The sequence below is a fragment of the Benincasa hispida genome, unplaced genomic scaffold (genome assembly GCF_009727055.1).
Source record: "Benincasa hispida cultivar B227 unplaced genomic scaffold, ASM972705v1 Contig514, whole genome shotgun sequence".
NCBI lineage: Eukaryota > Viridiplantae > Streptophyta > Magnoliopsida > Cucurbitales > Cucurbitaceae > Benincasa > Benincasa hispida.
In genome coordinates, this window is record NW_024064894.1 from 35,342 (window position 1) to 41,248 (window position 5,907).

The following is a 5,907-nucleotide window of genomic DNA, read 5'->3' on the forward strand; positions in this document are numbered from 1 at the left end:
AGAGCTAGATTGTGAGCGACAAAGTGGGAGAGAGCGAGAGTTTGAGCGAGAAAGTTGGAGAGAGCGAGAGCACCCCTTTTTGTCATTATTTCTTCTTCTTTTTCTTCTTCTTCTGTTTTCTAAAATCGTTTCAATTTCACCATTTTATATTTTTTGTTCACTTCCTACCTCCACAACGTGCAACCGCCCTCGTGCAGGCCCCGATGGCCGTTCTGATCGGTTCAGCGTGCCCGCATGACCCGTCCCGCATGGCTTAAATGGAATTTGTGCGCATTCCATGTCGTGTGCGATCATACCAGCACTAATGCATCAGATCCCATCAGAATTCTGTAGTTAAGTGTGCTTGGGCGGGAGTAGTACTAAGTTGGGTGACCACTTGGGAAGTTCTCGTGTTGCACCCCTTTTTATCATTATTTCTTCTTCTTCTTCTACTTCTTCTTCTTCTTCTTCTTCTTCTGTTTTCTAAAATCGTTTTAAATTCACCATTTTATTTTTTTGTTCCCTTCCCGCCTCCACGACTTGCAACCGTCTCCGCTCGTGCTTGTGCCTGTGCCCGGCGAACCCCGATGGCCGTTCCAACCAGTTTAGCGTGCCCGCGTTACGCGTCTTGCATGGCTTAAATGGAATTTGTGCGCATTCCATGTCGGGTGCGATCATACCAGCACTAATGCACCGGATCCCATCAGAACTCTGCAGTTAAACATGCTTGGGCGAGAGTAGTACTAAGTTGGGTGACCACTTCGGAAGTCCTCGTGTTGCACCCCTTTTTGTCAATTATTTCCTTCTTCTTCTGTTTCTAAATCATTTAAATTTTGCCATTTTATTTTTTTGTTCCCTTCCCGCCTCCACGACGTGCAACCGCCCCCACTCGTGCCCGCGCTCGCGCGGGCCCCGATGGCCATTCCGACCGGTTCAGCGTGCTCGCATGACGCGTTCTGCATGGCTTAAATGGAATTTGTGCACATTCCATGTCGGGTGCGATCATACCAGCACTAATGCACTGGATCCCACCAAAACTCCGCAGTTAAGCGTGTAGGGCGAGAGTAGTACTGAGTTGGGTGACCACTTGGGAAGTCCTCGTGTTGCACCTCTTTTTGTAATTATTTCTTCTTCTTCTTCTTCTGTTTTCTAAAATCGTTTCAATTTCGCCATTTTATATTTTTGTTCCCTTTCTGCCTCCACGATGTGCAATCGCCCCCGCTCGTACTCGTGCCCATGCTCGCGGGGGCCTCGATGGCCCTTCCAACCGGTTCAGCGTGCCCGCATGACGCATCCTGCATGGCTTAAATGGTATTTGTGCACATTCCATGTTGGGTGCGATCATACCAGTACTAATGCACCGGATCCCATCAAAACTCTGCAATTAAGCGTGCTTGGGCGAGAGTAGTACTAAGTTGGGTGACCACATGGGAAGTCCTCGTGTTGTACCCCTTTTTGTCATTATTTCTTCTTCTTCTTCTCCGCAATGGCCGTTCCGACCGGTTCAGCGTGCCCGTGCGACGAATCCCGCATGGCTTAAATGGAATTTGTGCGCATTCCATGTCGGAAGCGATCATACCAGCACTAACGGATCCCATCAGAACTCCGCAGTTAAGCGTGCTTGGGCGAGAGTAGTACTTAGTTGGTGACCACTTGAGAAGTCCTCGTGTTGCACCCTTTTTTGTCATTATTTCTTCTTCTTCTTCTTCTTCTTCTTCTGTTTTCTAAAATCGTTTCAATTTCGTCATTTTATTTTTTTGTTCCCTTCACGCGCCTCAACGACGTTCAACCGCCCCAGTTCGTGCTCGTGCCCGTGCCCGCGCGGGCCCCGATGGCCGTTCCAACTAGTTCAGTGTCCCCACGTGACACGTCTCGCATGGCCTAAATGAAATTTGTGCCCATTTCATGTTTAGTGTGATCATACCAGCACTAATGCACCGGATCCTATCAAAACTCCACAGTTAAGCATGCTTGGCGAGTGAAGTACTAAGTTGGGTGACCACTTGGGAAGTCCTCGTGTTGCACCCCTTTTTGTCATTATTTCTTCTCTTCTTCTTCTGTTTTCAAAAATCGTTTCAATTTCACCATTTTAGTTTTTTGTTCCCTTCGCGCCTACACGACGTGCAACTGCCCCCGCTCGTGCTCGTGCCCGAGACCGCGCGGTCCCCGATGGCCATTTTGAACGGTTCAGCGTGCCCGTGTGACGCGTCCCGCATGGCTTAAATGGAAGTTGTGCGCATTCCATGTCGGGTGCGATCATACCAGCACTAATGCACCGGATCCCATCAGAACTCCACAATTCAGCGTGCTTGGGCGAGACTAGTACTAAGTTGGGTGACCACTTGGGAAGTCCTCGTGTTGCACCCCTTTTTGTCATTATTTCTTCTTCTTCTTCTGTTTTCTAAAATCGTTTCAATTTCGCCATTTTATTTTTTTGTTCCCTTCCTGCCTCCACGACGTGCAACCGCCCCCAACTCGTGCTCGTGCCTGTGCCTACGTGACGCATCCTGCATGGCTTAAATGGAATTTGTGTGCATTCCATGTCGGGTGCTATCATACCAGCACTAATGCATCAGATCCCATCAGAACTCTGCAGTTAAGCGAGCTTGGCCGAGAGTTGTACTAAGTTGGGTGACCACTTGGGAAGTCCTCGTGTTGCACCTCTTTTTGTCCTTATTTATTCTTCTTCTTCTTCTTCTTCTTCTGTTTTCTAAAATTGTTTCAATTTCACCATTTTATTTTTTTGTTCCCTTCCCGCCTCCATGACTTGCAACCGCCTCCACTCGTGCTCGTGCCCATGCCCACGCGGGCCCCGATTTCCGTTTCGATCGGTTCAGCGTGCCCGCGTGACGTGTTCCGCATGGCTTAAATAGAATTTATGCGCATTCCATATCTGGTGCCATCATACCAGCACTAATGCATTGGATCCTATCAGAACTCCGCAGTTAAGCGTGCTTGGGCGAGAGTAGTACTAAGTTGGGTGACCACTTGGGAAGTTCTCGTGTTGCTCCCTTTTTTATCATTATTCTTTTTCTTCTTCTTCTTCTTCTTCTTCTTCTTCTTTTTTCTAAAATCGTTTCAATTTCGCCATTTTATTTTTTTGTTCCCTTCCCACCTCCACGACGTGCAATCGTCCCCACTCGTGCTCGTGCCCGAGCCCGCGTGACACGTCCCGCATGGCTTAAATGGAATTTGTGCGCATTCCATGTCCGGTGCGATCATACCAGCACTAATGCATCAGATCCCGTCAGAGCTCCGCAGTTAAACGTGCTTGGCCGAGAGTTGTACTAAGTTGGGTGACCACTTGGGAAGTCCTCGTGTTGCACCCCGTTTTGTCATTATTTCTTCTTCTTCTTCTTCTTCTTCTTCTTCTATTTTCTAAAATCGTTTCAATTTCGCCATTTTATTTTTTTGTTCCCTTCCCTCCTCCACGACATGGAACCGCCCTCGCTCGTGCTCGTGCCCGTGCCCGCGCGGGCCGCGATGGCCATTCCGACCTCTTCAGCGTGCCCGCGTGACGCGTCCCGCATGACTTAAATGGAATTTGTGTACACTTCATGTCGGGTGCGATCATACCAGCACTAATGCACCGGATCCCATCAGAACTCCACAGTTAAGCGTGCTTCGCCGAGAGTTGTACTAAGTTGGGTGAACACTTGGGAAGTCCTCGTGTTGCACCCCTTTTTGTCATTATTTCTTCTTCTTCTTCTTCTTCTTCTTCTTCTATTTTCTAAATCATTTCAATTTCGCCATTTTATATTTTTGTTCCCTTCCCGCCTCCACGATGTACAATCGCCCCCACTCGTACTCGTGCCCGTACCCGCGCCCGCGTGACGCGTCCCGCATGGCTTAAATGGAATTTGTGTATATTCCATGTTGGGTGCGATCATACCATCACTAATGCATCGGATCCCATCAAAACTTTGCAGTTAAGCGTGCTTGGCCGAGAGTTGTACTAAGTTCGGTGATCGCTTGGGAAGTCCTCGTGTTGCACCCCTTTTTGTCACTATTTCTTTTTCTTCTTCTTCTTCTTTTTTCTAAAATCGTTTCAATTTCACCATTTTATTTTTTTGTTCCCTTCCCGCCTCCACGACGTGCAACCGTCCCCACTCGTGCTTGTGCCCGAGCCCGCGTGACACGTCCCGCATGGCTTAAATGGAATTTGTGCGCATTCCATGTCAGGTGCGATCATACCAGCACTAATGCATCAGATCCCATCAGAGCTCCACAGTTAAACGTGCTTGGCCGAGAGTTGTACTAAGTTGGGTGACCACTTGGGAAGTCCTTGTGTTGCACCCCTTTTTGTCATTATTTCTTCTTCTTCTTCTTCTTCTATTTTCTAAAATCTTTTCAATTTTGCCATTTTAGTTTTTTGTTTCGTTTCCGCCTCCACGACGTGCAACCGCCCCCGTTCGTGCTCGTGCCCGTGCCCGCGTGACGTGTCCCGCATGGTTTAAATGGAATTTGTATGCATTCCATGTTGGGTGTGATCATACCAGCACTAATGCATCGGATCCCATCAGAACTCTGCAGTTAAGCGTGGTTGGGCAAGAGTAGTACTAAGTTGGGTGACCATTTATGTGCATTTAAAGATGGATGAACTGAAATATTGTCGTTACTAAATAAAATAATTTTTAATTGGTTATCATTCTACATTGATTTAAAAGAAGGATGAATGGAATTTTAAATGTTGATTGAAGATTTTGTATTCTCTTTTCGAACTTGAATGGTATGAAATGTTGGGAAATATGATTATGTAAGGCAATTTCTTGGCCAAAACGACAGTTTTTGGGGCGTAAGGTTGGGCAAGCCGCCTTCGGTGACTTGCCATCGTGTAGATCTCAAAATTCTATATGGAATGAAAAAAAAAATTCATCCAATTTAGTGGATTGTAGTGAAAGTTTTTATGTCTGAGGCGGAAATGCGATCTAAAGAAATTAACGTCTGAGCGTATTAAGAGATTGCGACTATAAATCTATGCGATCGTTTGTGCTCGCGAAAATCTGCTTAAGAAGGTGGCCGCATAGAGCCAAAGCATTAAGGTGGGCGCATCTAGATGAAAGCTTAATAAATCACGATGGGACAGAAACCTGATGACGGTCAATTCCGAATTAAGTTGACAATCCATTAACGACCTACTGTAGCAAGTACACTAAACTTTTTAGTGACAAAAATTCGGCGCATCAAACAAAGAATTAATGCCATCCCATCAATGCAATCATATGAGAGAAAAGAGTTCTTCACCCTAAAGCTCTATAAATACCGAAGGCCATCTTCAGTGAAGGAGTTCATTCAGTTCGCTCAGTTTACAGAATTCACCATATAGATAGAAGTAGCCTTGTTCATAGGCTTTTTTTCACTTAGAAAGCGGAAGCGAGTGAACTCGGAAGAGTGCCGGGGAGCGTCGAAATCAGACAGAGGGTCAACTCTTGCGGAAGCAAGAACATCTTTTAGGCAGAATAGAGATAACATAGTGTTGCCTTGGGAAGCAAGGAATTGATACCAGGCTCTCTACCCTTATTTTCCATTGTCATTTTGTACTCTGAACCTATTATAAAATGAAAATTGCATCATTATATCTATCCACTCTCTTTACATTACGCATGAGTAGCTAAATCTGTTGAATGGGTTGAGAAGCACTTAGCTAGCATAACCTGGGATCTTCATTCTATGTGATCATCTTGTATTATGTATGCGTCATTTGTCCATTAGAGATACTCGAGAGGGTAGTCTAAGGATAGAATCTAGGCTTAGAAAAGTCAGATTAGAATCTGGCTCGGGAGAGTCAGATTAGAAATGCATAATGAAGAGATAGAAGCTTAGGAATAAGTTCTGTTTGCTATTAACACATCGCATGCACCCTAGAGATAGGATATGATTGTATGCGGTCATCTTGTCCTTGTGTGCATCTTTCGTCATCGCATAGGC

At 46.0% G+C, this 5,907-nt stretch overlaps 9 non-coding genes and 4 pseudogenes across 9 annotated transcripts; all 13 read left to right on the forward strand.

Moving 5' to 3' along the window:
• The first annotated feature begins 282 nt into the window (after window positions 1-282).
• LOC120069625 lies at window positions 283-401 on the forward strand. Its single transcript, XR_005479606.1, has one exon. It is a non-coding gene; the product is annotated as a 5S ribosomal RNA (ribosomal RNA).
• Window positions 402-645: 244 nt separating this feature from the next.
• Window positions 646-764, forward strand: LOC120069615. The gene has a single exon (XR_005479600.1). It is a non-coding gene; the product is annotated as a 5S ribosomal RNA (ribosomal RNA).
• A 209-nt stretch (window positions 765-973) lies between these two features.
• On the forward strand, window positions 974-1,091 carry LOC120069619. The gene has a single exon (XR_005479604.1). It is a non-coding gene; the product is annotated as a 5S ribosomal RNA (ribosomal RNA).
• A 221-nt stretch (window positions 1,092-1,312) lies between these two features.
• LOC120069628 lies at window positions 1,313-1,431 on the forward strand. Its single transcript, XR_005479609.1, has one exon. It is a non-coding gene; the product is annotated as a 5S ribosomal RNA (ribosomal RNA).
• Window positions 1,432-1,544: 113 nt separating this feature from the next.
• On the forward strand, window positions 1,545-1,657 carry LOC120069621 (annotated as a pseudogene).
• A 232-nt stretch (window positions 1,658-1,889) lies between these two features.
• Window positions 1,890-2,007, forward strand: LOC120069622 (annotated as a pseudogene).
• Window positions 2,008-2,227: 220 nt separating this feature from the next.
• On the forward strand, window positions 2,228-2,346 carry LOC120069627. Its single transcript, XR_005479608.1, has one exon. It is a non-coding gene; the product is annotated as a 5S ribosomal RNA (ribosomal RNA).
• Window positions 2,347-2,524: 178 nt separating this feature from the next.
• Window positions 2,525-2,643, forward strand: LOC120069616. The gene has a single exon (XR_005479601.1). It is a non-coding gene; the product is annotated as a 5S ribosomal RNA (ribosomal RNA).
• A 230-nt stretch (window positions 2,644-2,873) lies between these two features.
• Window positions 2,874-2,992, forward strand: LOC120069629. The gene has a single exon (XR_005479610.1). It is a non-coding gene; the product is annotated as a 5S ribosomal RNA (ribosomal RNA).
• Window positions 2,993-3,189: 197 nt separating this feature from the next.
• On the forward strand, window positions 3,190-3,308 carry LOC120069618. Its single transcript, XR_005479603.1, has one exon. It is a non-coding gene; the product is annotated as a 5S ribosomal RNA (ribosomal RNA).
• Window positions 3,309-3,541: 233 nt separating this feature from the next.
• LOC120069617 lies at window positions 3,542-3,660 on the forward strand. Its single transcript, XR_005479602.1, has one exon. It is a non-coding gene; the product is annotated as a 5S ribosomal RNA (ribosomal RNA).
• A 197-nt stretch (window positions 3,661-3,857) lies between these two features.
• On the forward strand, window positions 3,858-3,976 carry LOC120069623 (annotated as a pseudogene).
• A 183-nt stretch (window positions 3,977-4,159) lies between these two features.
• Window positions 4,160-4,278, forward strand: LOC120069620 (annotated as a pseudogene).
• The last annotated feature ends 1,629 nt before the right edge of the window (window positions 4,279-5,907 follow it).